The sequence below is a fragment of the Paramormyrops kingsleyae genome, unplaced genomic scaffold, assembly GCF_048594095.1.
Source record: "Paramormyrops kingsleyae isolate MSU_618 unplaced genomic scaffold, PKINGS_0.4 ups35, whole genome shotgun sequence".
NCBI lineage: Eukaryota > Metazoa > Chordata > Actinopteri > Osteoglossiformes > Mormyridae > Paramormyrops > Paramormyrops kingsleyae.
The window spans coordinates 187,638-207,186 of NW_027325973.1; the positions used below are offsets into that span (position 1 = coordinate 187,638).

Here is a 19,549-nt window from a genome sequence, read left to right on the forward strand (position 1 = left end):
AACAGTGTGTCACCTTCCTTTAAAAAAAAAAAAAAAAAAAAAAAAAAAAAAAAAGAAAACCGGCGGGAAACGGGGGCCACGCACAGACAGGGCCCCCCCCCTCACAGCACTCAGTCTATTAGTCACTCACTCACTCACTCAGTCAGTCAGTCAGTCAGTCAGTCAGTCAGTCAGTCAGTCAGTCAGTCAGTCAGTCAGTTCTGCCTTTCGACAACAGGGGGCAGTAGAGGTGCACCATTCCCGGAAGCACTGCAATACCGGGTCGATGCGTGGAGCGGACGGGGCAAGCCCCACTTCCGGCTCCCTGTTCCAAAAATCCGTTTAATATGTGGTCCCCTCCATGGGGGACGTATCAGATATTAAACTGATAAGAACAGATACTACACTTGATCTTAGCCAAAAGGCCGAGAAGCGATACCCACAAATTGCGCCCCGCCGGGCGCCGGCATGCGGGATGCCGACGGAGCTGGCGCGGCTCAGCCCTCACCAGCCCCTCTGGCAGGTGTCGCCCGGCGAGTCCACGCGTGATCCAGGGAGACCACAGCCGCGCCACCGGGCACCTAACGCCAGCCGCTAAGCCGGGCCCAGTCTTCCTTTGACAGCAGCAGTGCAGCTCTGCTTGGGCAGAGCCTCCAAAAATACCATGAACTCATCGCTATCCCTCTCCACGGAAATCTTTAGTAAAAGGCGAAAGATTTATACGGGATGAAGAGAGACCCGAGTCGATATGGGGCCGCCGCCAAGCCCGTCGCCGTTAGCCGGGCCTGCGTGACGCCCCCGCTCGGAGTAGAATGCCCAGGGGCGTCGCAGCCGCCGTCCTCGGGGCCCCGACTCCTCCCTGTCCTCCTGTCCTCTCAAAAGACAGCAATCATTTTAACAAACATGAGGGGAAATTCAAAAGGCAAAGATGACATCATGCCTTACCTCAGCGCAGCTGTCCACCGCACAAACAGTGTGTCACCTTCCTTTAAAAAAAAAAAAAAAAAAAAAAAAAAAAAAAAGAAAAACGGCGGGAAACGGGGGCCACGCACAGACAGGGCCCCCCCCCTCACAGCACTCAGTCTATTAGTCACTCACTCACTCACTCAGTCAGTCAGTCAGTCAGTCAGTCAGTCAGTCAGTCAGTCAGTCAGTCAGTCTCTGTTCGCTTTCGACAACAGGGGGCAGTAGAGGTGCACCATTCCCGGAAGCACTGCAATACCGGGTCGATGCGTGGAGCGGACGGGGCAAGCCCCACTTCCGGCTCCCTGTTCCAAAAATCCGTTTAATATGTGGTCCCCTCCATGGGGGACGTATCAGATATTAAACTGATAAGAACAGATACTACACTTGATCTTAGCCAAAAGGCCGAGAAGCGATACCCACAAATTGCGCCCCGCCGGGCGCCGGCATGCGGGATGCCGACGGAGCTGGCGCGGCTCAGCCCTCACCAGCCCCTCTGGCAGGTGTCGCCCGGCGAGTCCACGCGTGATCCAGGGAGACCACAGCCGCGCCACCGGGCACCTAACGCCAGCCGCTAAGCCGGGCCCAGTCTTCCTTTGACAGCAGCAGTGCAGCTCTGCTTGGGCAGAGCCTCCAAAAATACCATGAACTCATCGCTATCCCTCTCCACGGAAATCTTTAGTAAAAGGCGAAAGATTTATACGGGATGAAGAGAGACCCGAGTCGATATGGGGCCGCCGCCAAGCCCGTCGCCGTTAGCCGGGCCTGCGTGACGCCCCCGCTCGGAGTAGAATGCCCAGGGGCGTCGCAGCCGCCGTCCTCGGGGCCCCGACTCCTCCCTGTCCTCCTGTCCTCTCAAAAGACAGCAATCATTTTAACAAACATGAGGGGAAATTCAAAAGGCAAAGATGACATCATGCCTTACCTCAGCGCAGCTGTCCACCGCACAAACAGTGTGTCACCTTCCTTTAAAAAAAAAAAAAAAAAAAAAAAAAAAAAAAAAAAAACGGCGGGAAACGGGGGCCACGCACAGACAGGGCCCCCCCCCTCACAGCACTCAGTCTATTAGTCACTCACTCACTCACTCAGTCAGTCAGTCAGTCAGTCAGTCAGTCAGTCAGTCAGTCAGTCAGTTCTGTCCTTTCGACAACAGGGGGCAGTAGAGGTGCACCATTCCCGGAAGCACTGCAATACCGGGTCGATGCGTGGAGCGGACGGGGCAAGCCCCACTTCCGGCTCCCTGTTCCAAAAATCCGTTTAATATGTGGTCCCCTCCATGGGGGACGTATCAGATATTAAACTGATAAGAACAGATACTACACTTGATCTTAGCCAAAAGGCCGAGAAGCGATACCCACAAATTGCGCCCCGCCGGGCGCCGGCATGCGGGATGCCGACGGAGCTGGCGCGGCTCAGCCCTCACCAGCCCCTCTGGCAGGTGTCGCCCGGCGAGTCCACGCGTGATCCAGGGAGACCACAGCCGCGCCACCGGGCACCTAACGCCAGCCGCTAAGCCGGGCCCAGTCTTCCTTTGACAGCAGCAGTGCAGCTCTGCTTGGGCAGAGCCTCCAAAAATACCATGAACTCATCGCTATCCCTCTCCACGGAAATCTTTAGTAAAAGGCGAAAGATTTATACGGGATGAAGAGAGACCCGAGTCGATATGGGGCCGCCGCCAAGCCCGTCGCCGTTAGCCGGGCCTGCGTGACGCCCCCGCTCGGAGTAGAATGCCCAGGGGCGTCGCAGCCGCCGTCCTCGGGGCCCCGACTCCTCCCTGTCCTCCTGTCCTCTCAAAAGACAGCAATCATTTTAACAAACATGAGGGGAAATTCAAAAGGCAAAGATGACATCATGCCTTACCTCAGCGCAGCTGTCCACCGCACAAACAGTGTGTCACCTTCCTTTAAAAAAAAAAAAAAAAAAAAAAAAAAAAAAAAAGAAAAACGGCGGGAAACGGGGGCCACGCACAGACAGGGCCCCCCCCCTCACAGCACTCAGTCTATTAGTCACTCACTCACTCACTCAGTCAGTCAGTCAGTCAGTCAGTCAGTCAGTCAGTCAGTCAGTCAGTCAGTCAGTCAGTTCTGCCTTTCGACAACAGGGGGCAGTAGAGGTGCACCATTCCCGGAAGCACTGCAATACCGGGTCGATGCGTGGAGCGGACGGGGCAAGCCCCACTTCCGGCTCCCTGTTCCAAAAATCCGTTTAATATGTGGTCCCCTCCATGGGGGACGTATCAGATATTAAACTGATAAGAACAGATACTACACTTGATCTTAGCCAAAAGGCCGAGAAGCGATACCCACAAATTGCGCCCCGCCGGGCGCCGGCATGCGGGATGCCGACGGAGCTGGCGCGGCTCAGCCCTCACCAGCCCCTCTGGCAGGTGTCGCCCGGCGAGTCCACGCGTGATCCAGGGAGACCACAGCCGCGCCACCGGGCACCTAACGCCAGCCGCTAAGCCGGGCCCAGTCTTCCTTTGACAGCAGCAGTGCAGCTCTGCTTGGGCAGAGCCTCCAAAAATACCATGAACTCATCGCTATCCCTCTCCACGGAAATCTTTAGTAAAAGGCGAAAGATTTATACGGGATGAAGAGAGACCCGAGTCGATATGGGGCCGCCGCCAAGCCCGTCGCCGTTAGCCGGGCCTGCGTGACGCCCCCGCTCGGAGTAGAATGCCCAGGGGCGTCGCAGCCGCCGTCCTCGGGGCCCCGACTCCTCCCTGTCCTCCTGTCCTCTCAAAAGACAGCAATCATTTTAACAAACATGAGGGGAAATTCAAAAGGCAAAGATGACATCATGCCTTACCTCAGCGCAGCTGTCCACCGCACAAACAGTGTGTCACCTTCCTTTAAAAAAAAAAAAAAAAAAAAAAAAAAAAAAAAAGAAAAACGGCGGGAAACGGGGGCCACGCACAGACAGGGCCCCCCCCCTCACAGCACTCAGTCTATTAGTCACTCACTCACTCACTCAGTCAGTCAGTCAGTCAGTCAGTCAGTCAGTCAGTCAGTCAGTCAGTCAGTCAGTCTGCCTTTCGACAACAGGGGGCAGTAGAGGTGCACCATTCCCGGAAGCACTGCAATACCGGGTCGATGCGTGGAGCGGACGGGGCAAGCCCCACTTCCGGCTCCCTGTTCCAAAAATGTTCCAAAAATCCGTTTAATATGTGGTCCCCTCCATGGGGGACGTATCAGATATTAAACTGATAAGAACAGATACTACACTTGATCTTAGCCAAAAGGCCGAGAAGCGATACCCACAAATTGCGCCCCGCCGGGCGCCGGCATGCGGGATGCCGACGGAGCTGGCGCGGCTCAGCCCTCACCAGCCCCTCTGGCAGGTGTCGCCCGGCGAGTCCACGCGTGATCCAGGGAGACCACAGCCGCGCCACCGGGCACCTAACGCCAGCCGCTAAGCCGGGCCCAGTCTTCCTTTGACAGCAGCAGTGCAGCTCTGCTTGGGCAGAGCCTCCAAAAATACCATGAACTCATCGCTATCCCTCTCCACGGAAATCTTTAGTAAAAGGCGAAAGATTTATACGGGATGAAGAGAGACCCGAGTCGATATGGGGCCGCCGCCAAGCCCGTCGCCGTTAGCCGGGCCTGCGTGACGCCCCCGCTCGGAGTAGAATGCCCAGGGGCGTCGCAGCCGCCGTCCTCGGGGCCCCGACTCCTCCCTGTCCTCCTGTCCTCTCAAAAGACAGCAATCATTTTAACAAACATGAGGGGAAATTCAAAAGGCAAAGATGACATCATGCCTTACCTCAGCGCAGCTGTCCACCGCACAAACAGTGTGTCACCTTCCTTTAAAAAAAAAAAAAAAAAAAAAAAAAAAAAAAAGAAAAACGGCGGGAAACGGGGGCCACGCACAGACAGGGCCCCCCCCCTCACAGCACTCAGTCTATTAGTCACTCACTCACTCACTCAGTCAGTCAGTCAGTCAGTCAGTCAGTCAGTCAGTCAGTCAGTTCTGCCTTTCGACAACAGGGGGCAGTAGAGGTGCACCATTCCCGGAAGCACTGCAATACCGGGTCGATGCGTGGAGCGGACGGGGCAAGCCCCACTTCCGGCTCCCTGTTCCAAAAATCCGTTTAATATGTGGTCCCCTCCATGGGGGACGTATCAGATATTAAACTGATAAGAACAGATACTACACTTGATCTTAGCCAAAAGGCCGAGAAGCGATACCCACAAATTGCGCCCCGCCGGGCGCCGGCATGCGGGATGCCGACGGAGCTGGCGCGGCTCAGCCCTCACCAGCCCCTCTGGCAGGTGTCGCCCGGCGAGTCCACGCGTGATCCAGGGAGACCACAGCCGCGCCACCGGGCACCTAACGCCAGCCGCTAAGCCGGGCCCAGTCTTCCTTTGACAGCAGCAGTGCAGCTCTGCTTGGGCAGAGCCTCCAAAAATACCATGAACTCATCGCTATCCCTCTCCACGGAAATCTTTAGTAAAAGGCGAAAGATTTATACGGGATGAAGAGAGACCCGAGTCGATATGGGGCCGCCGCCAAGCCCGTCGCCGTTAGCCGGGCCTGCGTGACGCCCCCGCTCGGAGTAGAATGCCCAGGGGCGTCGCAGCCGCCGTCCTCGGGGCCCCGACTCCTCCCTGTCCTCCTGTCCTCTCAAAAGACAGCAATCATTTTAACAAACATGAGGGGAAATTCAAAAGGCAAAGATGACATCATGCCTTACCTCAGCGCAGCTGTCCACCGCACAAACAGTGTGTCACCTTCCTTTAAAAAAAAAAAAAAAAAAAAAAAAAAAAAAAAGAAAACCGGCGGGAAACGGGGGCCACGCACAGACAGGGCCCCCCCCCTCACAGCACTCAGTCTATTAGTCACTCACTCACTCAGTCAGTCAGTCAGTCAGTCAGTCAGTCAGTCAGTCAGTCAGTCAGTCAGTCAGTCAGTCAGTTCTGCCTTTCGACAACAGGGGGCAGTAGAGGTGCACCATTCCCGGAAGCACTGCAATACCGGGTCGATGCGTGGAGCGGACGGGGCAAGCCCCACTTCCGGCTCCCTGTTCCAAAAATCCGTTTAATATGTGGTCCCCTCCATGGGGGACGTATCAGATATTAAACTGATAAGAACAGATACTACACTTGATCTTAGCCAAAAGGCCGAGAAGCGATACCCACAAATTGCGCCCCGCCGGGCGCCGGCATGCGGGATGCCGACGGAGCTGGCGCGGCTCAGCCCTCACCAGCCCCTCTGGCAGGTGTCGCCCGGCGAGTCCACGCGTGATCCAGGGAGACCACAGCCGCGCCACCGGGCACCTAACGCCAGCCGCTAAGCCGGGCCCAGTCTTCCTTTGACAGCAGCAGTGCAGCTCTGCTTGGGCAGAGCCTCCAAAAATACCATGAACTCATCGCTATCCCTCTCCACGGAAATCTTTAGTAAAAGGCGAAAGATTTATACGGGATGAAGAGAGACCCGAGTCGATATGGGGCCGCCGCCAAGCCCGTCGCCGTTAGCCGGGCCTGCGTGACGCCCCCGCTCGGAGTAGAATGCCCAGGGGCGTCGCAGCCGCCGTCCTCGGGGCCCCGACTCCTCCCTGTCCTCCTGTCCTCTCAAAAGACAGCAATCATTTTAACAAACATGAGGGGAAATTCAAAAGGCAAAGATGACATCATGCCTTACCTCAGCGCAGCTGTCCACCGCACAAACAGTGTGTCACCTTCCTTTAAAAAAAAAAAAAAAAAAAAAAAAAAAAAAAAGAAAACCGGCGGGAAACGGGGGCCACGCACAGACAGGGCCCCCCCCCTCACAGCACTCAGTCTATTAGTCACTCACTCACTCACTCAGTCAGTCAGTCAGTCAGTCAGTCAGTCAGTCAGTCAGTCAGTCAGTCAGTCAGTCAGTTCTGCCTTTCGACAACAGGGGGCAGTAGAGGTGCACCATTCCCGGAAGCACTGCAATACCGGGTCGATGCGTGGAGCGGACGGGGCAAGCCCCACTTCCGGCTCCCTGTTCCAAAAATCCGTTTAATATGTGGTCCCCTCCATGGGGGACGTATCAGATATTAAACTGATAAGAACAGATACTACACTTGATCTTAGCCAAAAGGCCGAGAAGCGATACCCACAAATTGCGCCCCGCCGGGCGCCGGCATGCGGGATGCCGACGGAGCTGGCGCGGCTCAGCCCTCACCAGCCCCTCTGGCAGGTGTCGCCCGGCGAGTCCACGCGTGATCCAGGGAGACCACAGCCGCGCCACCGGGCACCTAACGCCAGCCGCTAAGCCGGGCCCAGTCTTCCTTTGACAGCAGCAGTGCAGCTCTGCTTGGGCAGAGCCTCCAAAAATACCATGAACTCATCGCTATCCCTCTCCACGGAAATCTTTAGTAAAAGGCGAAAGATTTATACGGGATGAAGAGAGACCCGAGTCGATATGGGGCCGCCGCCAAGCCCGTCGCCGTTAGCCGGGCCTGCGTGACGCCCCCGCTCGGAGTAGAATGCCCAGGGGCGTCGCAGCCGCCGTCCTCGGGGCCCCGACTCCTCCCTGTCCTCCTGTCCTCTCAAAAGACAGCAATCATTTTAACAAACATGAGGGGAAATTCAAAAGGCAAAGATGACATCATGCCTTACCTCAGCGCAGCTGTCCACCGCACAAACAGTGTGTCACCTTCCTTTAAAAAAAAAAAAAAAAAAAAAAAAAAAAAAAAAAAGAAAAACGGCGGGAAACGGGGGCCACGCACAGACAGGGCCCCCCCCCTCACAGCACTCAGTCTATTAGTCACTCACTCACTCACTCAGTCAGTCAGTCAGTCAGTCAGTCAGTCAGTCAGTTCTGCCTTTCGACAACAGGGGGCAGTAGAGGTGCACCATTCCCGGAAGCACTGCAATACCGGGTCGATGCGTGGAGCGGACGGGGCAAGCCCCACTTCCGGCTCCCTGTTCCAAAAATCCGTTTAATATGTGGTCCCCTCCATGGGGGACGTATCAGATATTAAACTGATAAGAACAGATACTACACTTGATCTTAGCCAAAAGGCCGAGAAGCGATACCCACAAATTGCGCCCCGCCGGGCGCCGGCATGCGGGATGCCGACGGAGCTGGCGCGGCTCAGCCCTCACCAGCCCCTCTGGCAGGTGTCGCCCGGCGAGTCCACGCGTGATCCAGGGAGACCACAGCCGCGCCACCGGGCACCTAACGCCAGCCGCTAAGCCGGGCCCAGTCTTCCTTTGACAGCAGCAGTGCAGCTCTGCTTGGGCAGAGCCTCCAAAAATACCATGAACTCATCGCTATCCCTCTCCACGGAAATCTTTAGTAAAAGGCGAAAGATTTATACGGGATGAAGAGAGACCCGAGTCGATATGGGGCCGCCGCCAAGCCCGTCGCCGTTAGCCGGGCCTGCGTGACGCCCCCGCTCGGAGTAGAATGCCCAGGGGCGTCGCAGCCGCCGTCCTCGGGGCCCCGACTCCTCCCTGTCCTCCTGTCCTCTCAAAAGACAGCAATCATTTTAACAAACATGAGGGGAAATTCAAAAGGCAAAGATGACATCATGCCTTACCTCAGCGCAGCTGTCCACCGCACAAACAGTGTGTCACCTTCCTTTAAAAAAAAAAAAAAAAAAAAAAAAAAAAAAAAAGAAAAACGGCGGGAAACGGGGGCCACGCACAGACAGGGCCCCCCCCCTCACAGCACTCAGTCTATTAGTCACTCACTCACTCACTCAGTCAGTCAGTCAGTCAGTCAGTCAGTCAGTCAGTCAGTCAGTCAGTCAGTCAGTTCTGCCTTTCGACAACAGGGGGCAGTAGAGGTGCACCATTCCCGGAAGCACTGCAATACCGGGTCGATGCGTGGAGCGGACGGGGCAAGCCCCACTTCCGGCTCCCTGTTCCAAAAATCCGTTTAATATGTGGTCCCCTCCATGGGGGACGTATCAGATATTAAACTGATAAGAACAGATACTACACTTGATCTTAGCCAAAAGGCCGAGAAGCGATACCCACAAATTGCGCCCCGCCGGGCGCCGGCATGCGGGATGCCGACGGAGCTGGCGCGGCTCAGCCCTCACCAGCCCCTCTGGCAGGTGTCGCCCGGCGAGTCCACGCGTGATCCAGGGAGACCACAGCCGCGCCACCGGGCACCTAACGCCAGCCGCTAAGCCGGGCCCAGTCTTCCTTTGACAGCAGCAGTGCAGCTCTGCTTGGGCAGAGCCTCCAAAAATACCATGAACTCATCGCTATCCCTCTCCACGGAAATCTTTAGTAAAAGGCGAAAGATTTATACGGGATGAAGAGAGACCCGAGTCGATATGGGGCCGCCGCCAAGCCCGTCGCCGTTAGCCGGGCCTGCGTGACGCCCCCGCTCGGAGTAGAATGCCCAGGGGCGTCGCAGCCGCCGTCCTCGGGGCCCCGACTCCTCCCTGTCCTCCTGTCCTCTCAAAAGACAGCAATCATTTTAACAAACATGAGGGGAAATTCAAAAGGCAAAGATGACATCATGCCTTACCTCAGCGCAGCTGTCCACCGCACAAACAGTGTGTCACCTTCCTTTAAAAAAAAAAAAAAAAAAAAAAAAAAAAAAAAAGAAAAACGGCGGGAAACGGGGGCCACGCACAGACAGGGCCCCCCCCCTCACAGCACTCAGTCTATTAGTCACTCACTCACTCACTCAGTCAGTCAGTCAGTCAGTCAGTCAGTCAGTCAGTTCTGCCTTTCGACAACAGGGGGCAGTAGAGGTGCACCATTCCCGGAAGCACTGCAATACCGGGTCGATGCGTGGAGCGGACGGGGCAAGCCCCACTTCCGGCTCCCTGTTCCAAAAATCCGTTTAATATGTGGTCCCCTCCATGGGGGACGTATCAGATATTAAACTGATAAGAACAGATACTACACTTGATCTTAGCCAAAAGGCCGAGAAGCGATACCCACAAATTGCGCCCCGCCGGGCGCCGGCATGCGGGATGCCGACGGAGCTGGCGCGGCTCAGCCCTCACCAGCCCCTCTGGCAGGTGTCGCCCGGCGAGTCCACGCGTGATCCAGGGAGACCACAGCCGCGCCACCGGGCACCTAACGCCAGCCGCTAAGCCGGGCCCAGTCTTCCTTTGACAGCAGCAGTGCAGCTCTGCTTGGGCAGAGCCTCCAAAAATACCATGAACTCATCGCTATCCCTCTCCACGGAAATCTTTAGTAAAAGGCGAAAGATTTATACGGGATGAAGAGAGACCCGAGTCGATATGGGGCCGCCGCCAAGCCCGTCGCCGTTAGCCGGGCCTGCGTGACGCCCCCGCTCGGAGTAGAATGCCCAGGGGCGTCGCAGCCGCCGTCCTCGGGGCCCCGACTCCTCCCTGTCCTCCTGTCCTCTCAAAAGACAGCAATCATTTTAACAAACATGAGGGGAAATTCAAAAGGCAAAGATGACATCATGCCTTACCTCAGCGCAGCTGTCCACCGCACAAACAGTGTGTCACCTTCCTTTAAAAAAAAAAAAAAAAAAAAAAAAAAAAAAAAAAGAAAAACGGCGGGAAACGGGGGCCACGCACAGACAGGGCCCCCCCCCTCACAGCACTCAGTCTATTAGTCACTCACTCACTCACTCAGTCAGTCAGTCAGTCAGTCAGTCAGTCAGTTCTGCCTTTCGACAACAGGGGGCAGTAGAGGTGCACCATTCCCGGAAGCACTGCAATACCGGGTCGATGCGTGGAGCGGACGGGGCAAGCCCCACTTCCGGCTCCCTGTTCCAAAAATCCGTTTAATATGTGGTCCCCTCCATGGGGGACGTATCAGATATTAAACTGATAAGAACAGATACTACACTTGATCTTAGCCAAAAGGCCGAGAAGCGATACCCACAAATTGCGCCCCGCCGGGCGCCGGCATGCGGGATGCCGACGGAGCTGGCGCGGCTCAGCCCTCACCAGCCCCTCTGGCAGGTGTCGCCCGGCGAGTCCACGCGTGATCCAGGGAGACCACAGCCGCGCCACCGGGCACCTAACGCCAGCCGCTAAGCCGGGCCCAGTCTTCCTTTGACAGCAGCAGTGCAGCTCTGCTTGGGCAGAGCCTCCAAAAATACCATGAACTCATCGCTATCCCTCTCCACGGAAATCTTTAGTAAAAGGCGAAAGATTTATACGGGATGAAGAGAGACCCGAGTCGATATGGGGCCGCCGCCAAGCCCGTCGCCGTTAGCCGGGCCTGCGTGACGCCCCCGCTCGGAGTAGAATGCCCAGGGGCGTCGCAGCCGCCGTCCTCGGGGCCCCGACTCCTCCCTGTCCTCCTGTCCTCTCAAAAGACAGCAATCATTTTAACAAACATGAGGGGAAATTCAAAAGGCAAAGATGACATCATGCCTTACCTCAGCGCAGCTGTCCACCGCACAAACAGTGTGTCACCTTCCTTTAAAAAAAAAAAAAAAAAAAAAAAAAAAAAGAAAAACGGCGGGAAACGGGGGCCACGCACAGACAGGGCCCCCCCCCTCACAGCACTCAGTCTATTAGTCACTCACTCACTCACTCAGTCAGTCAGTCAGTCAGTCAGTCAGTCAGTCAGTCAGTCAGTCAGTCAGTTCTGCCTTTCGACAACAGGGGGCAGTAGAGGTGCACCATTCCCGGAAGCACTGCAATACCGGGTCGATGCGTGGAGCGGACGGGGCAAGCCCCACTTCCGGCTCCCTGTTCCAAAAATCCGTTTAATATGTGGTCCCCTCCATGGGGGACGTATCAGATATTAAACTGATAAGAACAGATACTACACTTGATCTTAGCCAAAAGGCCGAGAAGCGATACCCACAAATTGCGCCCCGCCGGGCGCCGGCATGCGGGATGCCGACGGAGCTGGCGCGGCTCAGCCCTCACCAGCCCCTCTGGCAGGTGTCGCCCGGCGAGTCCACGCGTGATCCAGGGAGACCACAGCCGCGCCACCGGGCACCTAACGCCAGCCGCTAAGCCGGGCCCAGTCTTCCTTTGACAGCAGCAGTGCAGCTCTGCTTGGGCAGAGCCTCCAAAAATACCATGAACTCATCGCTATCCCTCTCCACGGAAATCTTTAGTAAAAGGCGAAAGATTTATACGGGATGAAGAGAGACCCGAGTCGATATGGGGCCGCCGCCAAGCCCGTCGCCGTTAGCCGGGCCTGCGTGACGCCCCCGCTCGGAGTAGAATGCCCAGGGGCGTCGCAGCCGCCGTCCTCGGGGCCCCGACTCCTCCCTGTCCTCCTGTCCTCTCAAAAGACAGCAATCATTTTAACAAACATGAGGGGAAATTCAAAAGGCAAAGATGACATCATGCCTTACCTCAGCGCAGCTGTCCACCGCACAAACAGTGTGTCACCTTCCTTTAAAAAAAAAAAAAAAAAAAAAAAAAAAAAAAAAGAAAAACGGCGGGAAACGGGGGCCACGCACAGACAGGGCCCCCCCCCTCACAGCACTCAGTCTATTAGTCACTCACTCACTCACTCAGTCAGTCAGTCAGTCAGTCAGTCAGTCAGTCAGTCAGTCAGTCAGTTCTGCCTTTCGACAACAGGGGGCAGTAGAGGTGCACCATTCCCGGAAGCACTGCAATACCGGGTCGATGCGTGGAGCGGACGGGGCAAGCCCCACTTCCGGCTCCCTGTTCCAAAAATCCGTTTAATATGTGGTCCCCTCCATGGGGGACGTATCAGATATTAAACTGATAAGAACAGATACTACACTTGATCTTAGCCAAAAGGCCGAGAAGCGATACCCACAAATTGCGCCCCGCCGGGCGCCGGCATGCGGGATGCCGACGGAGCTGGCGCGGCTCAGCCCTCACCAGCCCCTCTGGCAGGTGTCGCCCGGCGAGTCCACGCGTGATCCAGGGAGACCACAGCCGCGCCACCGGGCACCTAACGCCAGCCGCTAAGCCGGGCCCAGTCTTCCTTTGACAGCAGCAGTGCAGCTCTGCTTGGGCAGAGCCTCCAAAAATACCATGAACTCATCGCTATCCCTCTCCACGGAAATCTTTAGTAAAAGGCGAAAGATTTATACGGGATGAAGAGAGACCCGAGTCGATATGGGGCCGCCGCCAAGCCCGTCGCCGTTAGCCGGGCCTGCGTGACGCCCCCGCTCGGAGTAGAATGCCCAGGGGCGTCGCAGCCGCCGTCCTCGGGGCCCCGACTCCTCCCTGTCCTCCTGTCCTCTCAAAAGACAGCAATCATTTTAACAAACATGAGGGGAAATTCAAAAGGCAAAGATGACATCATGCCTTACCTCAGCGCAGCTGTCCACCGCACAAACAGTGTGTCACCTTCCTTTAAAAAAAAAAAAAAAAAAAAAAAAAAAAAAAAAGAAAAACGGCGGGAAACGGGGGCCACGCACAGACAGGGCCCCCCCCCTCACAGCACTCAGTCTATTAGTCACTCACTCACTCACTCACTCAGTCAGTCAGTCAGTCAGTCAGTCAGTCAGTCAGTCAGTCAGTCAGTCAGTTCTGCCTTTCGACAACAGGGGGCAGTAGAAGTGCACCATTCCCGGAAGCACTGCAATACCGGGTCGATGCGTGGAGCGGACGGGGCAAGCCCCACTTCCGGCTCCCTGTTCCAAAAATCCGTTTAATATGTGGTCCCCTCCATGGGGGACGTATCAGATATTAAACTGATAAGAACAGATACTACACTTGATCTTAGCCAAAAGGCCGAGAAGCGATACCCACAAATTGCGCCCCGCCGGGCGCCGGCATGCGGGATGCCGACGGAGCTGGCGCGGCTCAGCCCTCACCAGCCCCTCTGGCAGGTGTCGCCCGGCGAGTCCACGCGTGATCCAGGGAGACCACAGCCGCGCCACCGGGCACCTAACGCCAGCCGCTAAGCCGGGCCCAGTCTTCCTTTGACAGCAGCAGTGCAGCTCTGCTTGGGCAGAGCCTCCAAAAATACCATGAACTCATCGCTATCCCTCTCCACGGAAATCTTTAGTAAAAGGCGAAAGATTTATACGGGATGAAGAGAGACCCGAGTCGATATGGGGCCGCCGCCAAGCCCGTCGCCGTTAGCCGGGCCTGCGTGACGCCCCCGCTCGGAGTAGAATGCCCAGGGGCGTCGCAGCCGCCGTCCTCGGGGCCCCGACTCCTCCCTGTCCTCCTGTCCTCTCAAAAGACAGCAATCATTTTAACAAACATGAGGGGAAATTCAAAAGGCAAAGATGACATCATGCCTTACCTCAGCGCAGCTGTCCACCGCACAAACAGTGTGTCACCTTCCTTTAAAAAAAAAAAAAAAAAAAAAAAAAAGAAAAAAAGAAAAACGGCGGGAAACGGGGGCCACGCACAGACAGGGCCCCCCCCCTCACAGCACTCAGTCTATTAGTCACTCACTCACTCACTCAGTCAGTCAGTCAGTCAGTCAGTCAGTCAGTCAGTCAGTCAGTCAGTCAGTCAGTTCTGCCTTTCGACAACAGGGGGCAGTAGAGGTGCACCATTCCCGGAAGCACTGCAATACCGGGTCGATGCGTGGAGCGGACGGGGCAAGCCCCACTTCCGGCTCCCTGTTCCAAAAATCCGTTTAATATGTGGTCCCCTCCATGGGGGACGTATCAGATATTAAACTGATAAGAACAGATTTTTTTTTTTTTTTTTTTTTTTTTTTTTTTATTCATCTTTATTCAACATTTCTGCTTACAATCTAAGAACAACACATAAAACTATAAAAACCCAACATTTTCCACATACTAACTAAAACAAACCCACATCAATACTAATCAAAATAGCACATATCAAAACCCATTTATACCCACAAACTTAATCCAACAGCATAATTAACAAAAACATATTACTGCCATAATAATACAAGACACCTTATAACATACAAATCTTAAAATATGAAACTACTCAAAACATTACAACACCCATTAAAACAGTATTAAATCCATAAATATAGCAGAAAATCTAAAATCTTTAAAAAGGTAAAACATTATCATCCTCAGACATATCCCCATTAAAACTAAGGTCTCCCCCAGACTCAACAGTGGCTAAAAAAGAACATTCATTTGCAATGTCCTGCTGCACTGGATAAGACCGTCTCTCAAGTGGGGAGACCAGAACACTTAGTAAGTCCATCTGCTCAAAAGGGGAAATCGCTTCTCGGCCTAAAGCAGTGTTCTCGTTCCTCCGGGCCTTCTTCCTCCTCCTGCTTTGGACAAACCTGGAGGGAGAGGTTGCGCGCTTTTCAGCCACGGCCAATGGACCCTTACCTGGGGACTCCACAGAAGCACTGGAGGCCGTGGACTCCCCATCGGCACTGGCGAAGGGCTGAGCCTCGGTGTTCCCAGCTCCCCTCTCGGCTCCCCCGTGCATCTCAGCGCAGCCCGGCAGTGTCTTCCATGGTGAGTCCCAGGAGGCCGAAGAGCACCTCCCGGATGAAGCACAGTCTCTCCGGGAAACTCTCCGGTTCCTCCTGGTGAGTCCACTTGAAGGCTGCTGTATGCCGGATGACTACGACGGTCCTGTGTGGGCTCCCGGACATCCTGGCGATGGTGGGCAAGAGAGTCCTCGGGAGCCGGGCAGGGAGTCGACGTGTCCTAGCTGGGTGCCTAAACTAATAAAAGCTGGAAATAAAACCCCAAGCTCACCCTGCGGGAACGGCGGTCAAGCCACCCGAACCTGCACCTTAGGCTTGCAAGGGCTACCCAAAATAAAAAAAAGCGCTAAAAGGAGACAACAGCTAGCCCCGTGGCAGCGGCGGTCAAGCCACCTGCTGGTCACGCTTTAGGTTCGCTGTTGCCTCCACTAAAAAACCTGGCAATAAAAATCCCTCCAAAAAGCAGCACTTGATCTTAGCCAAAAGGCCGAGAAGCGATACCCACAAATTGCGCCCCGCCGGGCGCCGGCATGCGGGATGCCGACGGAGCTGGCGCGGCTCAGCCCTCACCAGCCCCTCTGGCAGGTGTCGCCCGGCGAGTCCACGCGTGATCCAGGGAGACCACAGCCGCGCCACCGGGCACCTAACGCCAGCCGCTAAGCCGGGCCCAGTCTTCCTTTGACAGCAGCAGTGCAGCTCTGCTTGGGCAGAGCCTCCAAAAATACCATGAACTCATCGCTATCCCTCTCCACGGAAATCTTTAGTAAAAGGCGAAAGATTTATACGGGATGAAGAGAGACCCGAGTCGATATGGGGCCGCCGCCAAGCCCGTCGCCGTTAGCCGGGCCTGCGTGACGCCCCCGCTCGGAGTAGAATGCCCAGGGGCGTCGCAGCCGCCGTCCTCGGGGCCCCGACTCCTCCCTGTCCTCCTGTCCTCTCAAAAGACAGCAATCATTTTAACAAACATGAGGGGAAATTCAAAAGGCAAAGATGACATCATGCCTTACCTCAGCGCAGCTGTCCACCGCACAAACAGTGTGTCACCTTCCTTTAAAAAAAAAAAAAAAAAAAAAAAAAAAAAAAAAGAAAAACGGCGGGAAACGGGGGCCACGCACAGACAGGGCCCCCCCCCTCACAGCACTCAGTCTATTAGTCACTCACTCACTCACTCAGTCAGTCAGTCAGTCAGTCAGTTCTGCCTTTCGACAACAGGGGGCAGTAGAAGTGCACCATTCCCGGAAGCACTGCAATACCGGGTCGATGCGTGGAGCGGACGGGGCAAGCCCCACTTCCGGCTCCCTGTTCCAAAAATCCGTTTAATATGTGGTCCCCTCCATGGGGGACGTATCAGATATTAAACTGATAAGAACAGATACTACACTTGATCTTAGCCAAAAGGCCGAGAAGCGATACCCACAAATTGCGCCCCGCCGGGCGCCGGCATGCGGGATGCCGACGGAGCTGGCGCGGCTCAGCCCTCACCAGCCCCTCTGGCAGGTGTCGCCCGGCGAGTCCACGCGTGATCCAGGGAGACCACAGCCGCGCCACCGGGCACCTAACGCCAGCCGCTAAGCCGGGCCCAGTCTTCCTTTGACAGCAGCAGTGCAGCTCTGCTTGGGCAGAGCCTCCAAAAATACCATGAACTCATCGCTATCCCTCTCCACGGAAATCTTTAGTAAAAGGCGAAAGATTTATACGGGATGAAGAGAGACCCGAGTCGATATGGGGCCGCCGCCAAGCCCGTCGCCGTTAGCCGGGCCTGCGTGACGCCCCCGCTCGGAGTAGAATGCCCAGGGGCGTCGCAGCCGCCGTCCTCGGGGCCCCGACTCCTCCCTGTCCTCCTGTCCTCTCAAAAGACAGCAATCATTTTAACAAACATGAGGGGAAATTCAAAAGGCAAAGATGACATCATGCCTTACCTCAGCGCAGCTGTCCACCGCACAAACAGTGTGTCACCTTCCTTTAAAAAAAAAAAAAAAAAAAAAAAAAAAAAGAAAAACGGCGGGAAACGGGGGCCACGCACAGACAGGGCCCCCCCCCTCACAGCACTCAGTCTATTAGTCACTCACTCACTCACTCAGTCAGTCAGTCAGTCAGTCAGTCAGTCAGTCAGTCAGTCAGTCAGTCAGTCAGTTCTGCCTTTCGACAACAGGGGGCAGTAGAGGTGCACCATTCCCGGAAGCACTGCAATACCGGGTCGATGCGTGGAGCGGACGGGGCAAGCCCCACTTCCGGCTCCCTGTTCCAAAAATCCGTTTAATATGTGGTCCCCTCCATGGGGGACGTATCAGATATTAAACTGATAAGAACAGATACTACACTTGATCTTAGCCAAAAGGCCGAGAAGCGATACCCACAAATTGCGCCCCGCCGGGCGCCGGCATGCGGGATGCCGACGGAGCTGGCGCGGCTCAGCCCTCACCAGCCCCTCTGGCAGGTGTCGCCCGGCGAGTCCACGCGTGATCCAGGGAGACCACAGCCGCGCCACCGGGCACCTAACGCCAGCCGCTAAGCCGGGCCCAGTCTTCCTTTGACAGCAGCAGTGCAGCTCTGCTTGGGCAGAGCCTCCAAAAATACCATGAACTCATCGCTATCCCTCTCCACGGAAATCTTTAGTAAAAGGCGAAAGATTTATACGGGATGAAGAGAGACCCGAGTCGATATGGGGCCGCCGCCAAGCCCGTCGCCGTTAGCCGGGCCTGCGTGACGCCCCCGCTCGGAGTAGAATGCCCAGGGGCGTCGCAGCCGCCGTCCTCGGGGCCCCGACTCCTCCCTGTCCTCCTGTCCTCTCAAAAGACAGCAATCATTTTAACAAACATGAGGGGAAATTCAAAAGGCAAAGATGACATCATGCCTTACCTCAGCGCAGCTGTCCACCGCACAAACAGTGTGTCACCTTCCTTTAAAAAAAAAAAAAAAAAAAAAAAAAAAAAAAAGAAAAACGGCGGGAAACGGGGGCCACGCACAGACAGGGCCCCCCCCCTCACAGCACTCAGTCTATTAGTCACTCACTCACTCACTCAGTCAGTCAGTCAGTCAGTCAGTCAGTCAGTCAGTCAGTCAGTTCTGCCTTTCGACAACAGGGGGCAGTAGAGGTGCACCATTCCCGGAAGCACTGCAATACCGGGTCGATGCGTGGAGCGGACGGGGCAAGCCCCACTTCCGGCTCCCTGTTCCAAAAATCCGTTTAATATGTGGTCCCCTCCATGGGGGACGTATCAGATATTAAACTGATAAGAACAGATACTACACTTGATCTTAGCCAAAAGGCCGAGAAGCGATACCCACAAATTGCGCCCCGCCGGGCGCCGGCATGCGGGATGCCGACGGAGCTGGCGCGGCTCAGCCCTCACCAGCCCCTCTGGCAGGTGTCGCCCGGCGAGTCCACGCGTGATCCAGGGAGACCACAGCCGCGCCACCGGGCACCTAACGCCAGCCGCTAAGCCGGGCCCAGTCTTCCTTTGACAGCAGCAGTGCAGCTCTGCTTGGGCAGAGCCTCCAAAAATACCATGAACTCATCGCTATCCCTCTCCACGGAAATCTTTAGTAAAAGGCGAAAGATTTATACGGGATGAAGAGAGACCCGAGTCGATATGGGGCCGCCGCCAAGCCCGTCGCCGTTAGCCGGGCCTGCGTGACGCCCCCGCTCGGAGTAGAATGCCCAGGGGCGTCGCAGCCGCCGTCCTCGGGGCCCCGACTCCTCCCTGTCCTCCTGTCCTCTCAAAAGACAGCAATCATTTTAACAAACATGAGGGGAAATTCAAAAGGCAAAGATGACATCATGCCTTACCTCAGCGCAGCTGTCCACCGCACAAACAGTGTGTCACCTTCCTTTAAAAAAAAAAAAAAAAAAAAAAAAAAAAAAAAAAGAAAAACGGCGGGAAACGGGGGCCACGCACAGACAGGGCCCCCCCCCTCACAGCACTCAGTCTATTAGTCACTCACTCACTCACTCACTCAGTCAGTCAGTCAGTCAGTCAGTCAGTCAGTCAGTCAGTCAGTCAGTCAGTTCTGCCTTTCGACAACAGGGGGCAGTAGAAGTGCACCATTCCCGGAAGCACTGCAATACCGGGTCGATGCGTGGAGCGGACGGGGCAAGCCCCACTTCCGGCTCCCTGTTCCAAAAATCCGTTTAATATGTGGTCCCCTCCATGGGGGACGTATCAGATATTAAACTGATAAGAACAGATACTACACTTGATCTTAGCCAAAAGGCCGAGAAGCGATACCCACAAATTGCGCCCCGCCGGGCGCCGGCATGCGGGATGCCGACGGAGCTGGCGCGGCTCAGCCCTCACCAGCCCCTCTGGCAGGTGTCGCCCGGCGAGTCCACGCGTGATCCAGGGAGACCA

The 19,549-nt window shown here is 55.7% G+C and overlaps 37 non-coding genes and 2 pseudogenes across 37 annotated transcripts; all 39 read right to left on the minus strand.

Moving 5' to 3' along the window:
* Positions 1 to 224: 224 nt before the first annotated feature.
* On the minus strand, positions 225 to 416 carry LOC140585862 (U2 spliceosomal RNA). The gene has a single exon (XR_011987799.1). It is a non-coding gene; the product is annotated as a U2 spliceosomal RNA (small nuclear RNA).
* Positions 417 to 611: 195 nt separating this feature from the next.
* On the minus strand, positions 612 to 725 carry LOC140586237 (U5 spliceosomal RNA). The gene has a single exon (XR_011988101.1). It is a non-coding gene; the product is annotated as a U5 spliceosomal RNA (small nuclear RNA).
* A 442-nt stretch (positions 726 to 1,167) lies between these two features.
* Positions 1,168 to 1,359, minus strand: LOC140585863 (U2 spliceosomal RNA). Its single transcript, XR_011987800.1, has one exon. It is a non-coding gene; the product is annotated as a U2 spliceosomal RNA (small nuclear RNA).
* A 195-nt stretch (positions 1,360 to 1,554) lies between these two features.
* LOC140586238 (U5 spliceosomal RNA) lies at positions 1,555 to 1,668 on the minus strand. Its single transcript, XR_011988102.1, has one exon. It is a non-coding gene; the product is annotated as a U5 spliceosomal RNA (small nuclear RNA).
* A 434-nt stretch (positions 1,669 to 2,102) lies between these two features.
* On the minus strand, positions 2,103 to 2,294 carry LOC140585864 (U2 spliceosomal RNA). Its single transcript, XR_011987801.1, has one exon. It is a non-coding gene; the product is annotated as a U2 spliceosomal RNA (small nuclear RNA).
* Positions 2,295 to 2,489: 195 nt separating this feature from the next.
* LOC140586239 (U5 spliceosomal RNA) lies at positions 2,490 to 2,603 on the minus strand. Its single transcript, XR_011988103.1, has one exon. It is a non-coding gene; the product is annotated as a U5 spliceosomal RNA (small nuclear RNA).
* Positions 2,604 to 3,050: 447 nt separating this feature from the next.
* LOC140585865 (U2 spliceosomal RNA) lies at positions 3,051 to 3,242 on the minus strand. Its single transcript, XR_011987802.1, has one exon. It is a non-coding gene; the product is annotated as a U2 spliceosomal RNA (small nuclear RNA).
* A 195-nt stretch (positions 3,243 to 3,437) lies between these two features.
* Positions 3,438 to 3,551, minus strand: LOC140586241 (U5 spliceosomal RNA). Its single transcript, XR_011988105.1, has one exon. It is a non-coding gene; the product is annotated as a U5 spliceosomal RNA (small nuclear RNA).
* A 442-nt stretch (positions 3,552 to 3,993) lies between these two features.
* LOC140585985 (U2 spliceosomal RNA) lies at positions 3,994 to 4,196 on the minus strand (annotated as a pseudogene).
* A 195-nt stretch (positions 4,197 to 4,391) lies between these two features.
* On the minus strand, positions 4,392 to 4,505 carry LOC140586242 (U5 spliceosomal RNA). Its single transcript, XR_011988106.1, has one exon. It is a non-coding gene; the product is annotated as a U5 spliceosomal RNA (small nuclear RNA).
* Positions 4,506 to 4,935: 430 nt separating this feature from the next.
* Positions 4,936 to 5,127, minus strand: LOC140585866 (U2 spliceosomal RNA). The gene has a single exon (XR_011987803.1). It is a non-coding gene; the product is annotated as a U2 spliceosomal RNA (small nuclear RNA).
* A 195-nt stretch (positions 5,128 to 5,322) lies between these two features.
* LOC140586243 (U5 spliceosomal RNA) lies at positions 5,323 to 5,436 on the minus strand. The gene has a single exon (XR_011988107.1). It is a non-coding gene; the product is annotated as a U5 spliceosomal RNA (small nuclear RNA).
* Positions 5,437 to 5,882: 446 nt separating this feature from the next.
* LOC140585867 (U2 spliceosomal RNA) lies at positions 5,883 to 6,074 on the minus strand. The gene has a single exon (XR_011987804.1). It is a non-coding gene; the product is annotated as a U2 spliceosomal RNA (small nuclear RNA).
* Positions 6,075 to 6,269: 195 nt separating this feature from the next.
* LOC140586244 (U5 spliceosomal RNA) lies at positions 6,270 to 6,383 on the minus strand. The gene has a single exon (XR_011988108.1). It is a non-coding gene; the product is annotated as a U5 spliceosomal RNA (small nuclear RNA).
* A 446-nt stretch (positions 6,384 to 6,829) lies between these two features.
* On the minus strand, positions 6,830 to 7,021 carry LOC140585868 (U2 spliceosomal RNA). The gene has a single exon (XR_011987805.1). It is a non-coding gene; the product is annotated as a U2 spliceosomal RNA (small nuclear RNA).
* Positions 7,022 to 7,216: 195 nt separating this feature from the next.
* Positions 7,217 to 7,330, minus strand: LOC140586245 (U5 spliceosomal RNA). Its single transcript, XR_011988109.1, has one exon. It is a non-coding gene; the product is annotated as a U5 spliceosomal RNA (small nuclear RNA).
* Positions 7,331 to 7,755: 425 nt separating this feature from the next.
* Positions 7,756 to 7,947, minus strand: LOC140585869 (U2 spliceosomal RNA). Its single transcript, XR_011987806.1, has one exon. It is a non-coding gene; the product is annotated as a U2 spliceosomal RNA (small nuclear RNA).
* Positions 7,948 to 8,142: 195 nt separating this feature from the next.
* Positions 8,143 to 8,256, minus strand: LOC140586246 (U5 spliceosomal RNA). Its single transcript, XR_011988110.1, has one exon. It is a non-coding gene; the product is annotated as a U5 spliceosomal RNA (small nuclear RNA).
* A 443-nt stretch (positions 8,257 to 8,699) lies between these two features.
* On the minus strand, positions 8,700 to 8,891 carry LOC140585870 (U2 spliceosomal RNA). Its single transcript, XR_011987807.1, has one exon. It is a non-coding gene; the product is annotated as a U2 spliceosomal RNA (small nuclear RNA).
* Positions 8,892 to 9,086: 195 nt separating this feature from the next.
* LOC140586247 (U5 spliceosomal RNA) lies at positions 9,087 to 9,200 on the minus strand. The gene has a single exon (XR_011988111.1). It is a non-coding gene; the product is annotated as a U5 spliceosomal RNA (small nuclear RNA).
* Positions 9,201 to 9,623: 423 nt separating this feature from the next.
* LOC140585871 (U2 spliceosomal RNA) lies at positions 9,624 to 9,815 on the minus strand. The gene has a single exon (XR_011987808.1). It is a non-coding gene; the product is annotated as a U2 spliceosomal RNA (small nuclear RNA).
* A 195-nt stretch (positions 9,816 to 10,010) lies between these two features.
* LOC140586248 (U5 spliceosomal RNA) lies at positions 10,011 to 10,124 on the minus strand. The gene has a single exon (XR_011988112.1). It is a non-coding gene; the product is annotated as a U5 spliceosomal RNA (small nuclear RNA).
* A 420-nt stretch (positions 10,125 to 10,544) lies between these two features.
* LOC140585873 (U2 spliceosomal RNA) lies at positions 10,545 to 10,736 on the minus strand. The gene has a single exon (XR_011987810.1). It is a non-coding gene; the product is annotated as a U2 spliceosomal RNA (small nuclear RNA).
* Positions 10,737 to 10,931: 195 nt separating this feature from the next.
* Positions 10,932 to 11,045, minus strand: LOC140586249 (U5 spliceosomal RNA). Its single transcript, XR_011988113.1, has one exon. It is a non-coding gene; the product is annotated as a U5 spliceosomal RNA (small nuclear RNA).
* A 435-nt stretch (positions 11,046 to 11,480) lies between these two features.
* LOC140585874 (U2 spliceosomal RNA) lies at positions 11,481 to 11,672 on the minus strand. The gene has a single exon (XR_011987811.1). It is a non-coding gene; the product is annotated as a U2 spliceosomal RNA (small nuclear RNA).
* Positions 11,673 to 11,867: 195 nt separating this feature from the next.
* LOC140586250 (U5 spliceosomal RNA) lies at positions 11,868 to 11,981 on the minus strand. Its single transcript, XR_011988114.1, has one exon. It is a non-coding gene; the product is annotated as a U5 spliceosomal RNA (small nuclear RNA).
* Positions 11,982 to 12,416: 435 nt separating this feature from the next.
* LOC140585875 (U2 spliceosomal RNA) lies at positions 12,417 to 12,608 on the minus strand. Its single transcript, XR_011987812.1, has one exon. It is a non-coding gene; the product is annotated as a U2 spliceosomal RNA (small nuclear RNA).
* A 195-nt stretch (positions 12,609 to 12,803) lies between these two features.
* LOC140586252 (U5 spliceosomal RNA) lies at positions 12,804 to 12,917 on the minus strand. The gene has a single exon (XR_011988116.1). It is a non-coding gene; the product is annotated as a U5 spliceosomal RNA (small nuclear RNA).
* A 443-nt stretch (positions 12,918 to 13,360) lies between these two features.
* LOC140585976 (U2 spliceosomal RNA) lies at positions 13,361 to 13,552 on the minus strand. The gene has a single exon (XR_011987913.1). It is a non-coding gene; the product is annotated as a U2 spliceosomal RNA (small nuclear RNA).
* Positions 13,553 to 13,747: 195 nt separating this feature from the next.
* LOC140586253 (U5 spliceosomal RNA) lies at positions 13,748 to 13,861 on the minus strand. Its single transcript, XR_011988117.1, has one exon. It is a non-coding gene; the product is annotated as a U5 spliceosomal RNA (small nuclear RNA).
* Positions 13,862 to 14,305: 444 nt separating this feature from the next.
* Positions 14,306 to 14,545, minus strand: LOC140586072 (U2 spliceosomal RNA; annotated as a pseudogene).
* Positions 14,546 to 15,891: 1,346 nt separating this feature from the next.
* LOC140586254 (U5 spliceosomal RNA) lies at positions 15,892 to 16,005 on the minus strand. The gene has a single exon (XR_011988118.1). It is a non-coding gene; the product is annotated as a U5 spliceosomal RNA (small nuclear RNA).
* Positions 16,006 to 16,416: 411 nt separating this feature from the next.
* On the minus strand, positions 16,417 to 16,608 carry LOC140585977 (U2 spliceosomal RNA). The gene has a single exon (XR_011987914.1). It is a non-coding gene; the product is annotated as a U2 spliceosomal RNA (small nuclear RNA).
* Positions 16,609 to 16,803: 195 nt separating this feature from the next.
* LOC140586255 (U5 spliceosomal RNA) lies at positions 16,804 to 16,917 on the minus strand. Its single transcript, XR_011988119.1, has one exon. It is a non-coding gene; the product is annotated as a U5 spliceosomal RNA (small nuclear RNA).
* Positions 16,918 to 17,356: 439 nt separating this feature from the next.
* Positions 17,357 to 17,548, minus strand: LOC140585876 (U2 spliceosomal RNA). Its single transcript, XR_011987813.1, has one exon. It is a non-coding gene; the product is annotated as a U2 spliceosomal RNA (small nuclear RNA).
* A 195-nt stretch (positions 17,549 to 17,743) lies between these two features.
* Positions 17,744 to 17,857, minus strand: LOC140586256 (U5 spliceosomal RNA). The gene has a single exon (XR_011988120.1). It is a non-coding gene; the product is annotated as a U5 spliceosomal RNA (small nuclear RNA).
* Positions 17,858 to 18,287: 430 nt separating this feature from the next.
* On the minus strand, positions 18,288 to 18,479 carry LOC140585877 (U2 spliceosomal RNA). Its single transcript, XR_011987814.1, has one exon. It is a non-coding gene; the product is annotated as a U2 spliceosomal RNA (small nuclear RNA).
* A 195-nt stretch (positions 18,480 to 18,674) lies between these two features.
* Positions 18,675 to 18,788, minus strand: LOC140586257 (U5 spliceosomal RNA). Its single transcript, XR_011988121.1, has one exon. It is a non-coding gene; the product is annotated as a U5 spliceosomal RNA (small nuclear RNA).
* A 444-nt stretch (positions 18,789 to 19,232) lies between these two features.
* On the minus strand, positions 19,233 to 19,424 carry LOC140585978 (U2 spliceosomal RNA). Its single transcript, XR_011987915.1, has one exon. It is a non-coding gene; the product is annotated as a U2 spliceosomal RNA (small nuclear RNA).
* Positions 19,425 to 19,549: the final 125 nt, after the last annotated feature.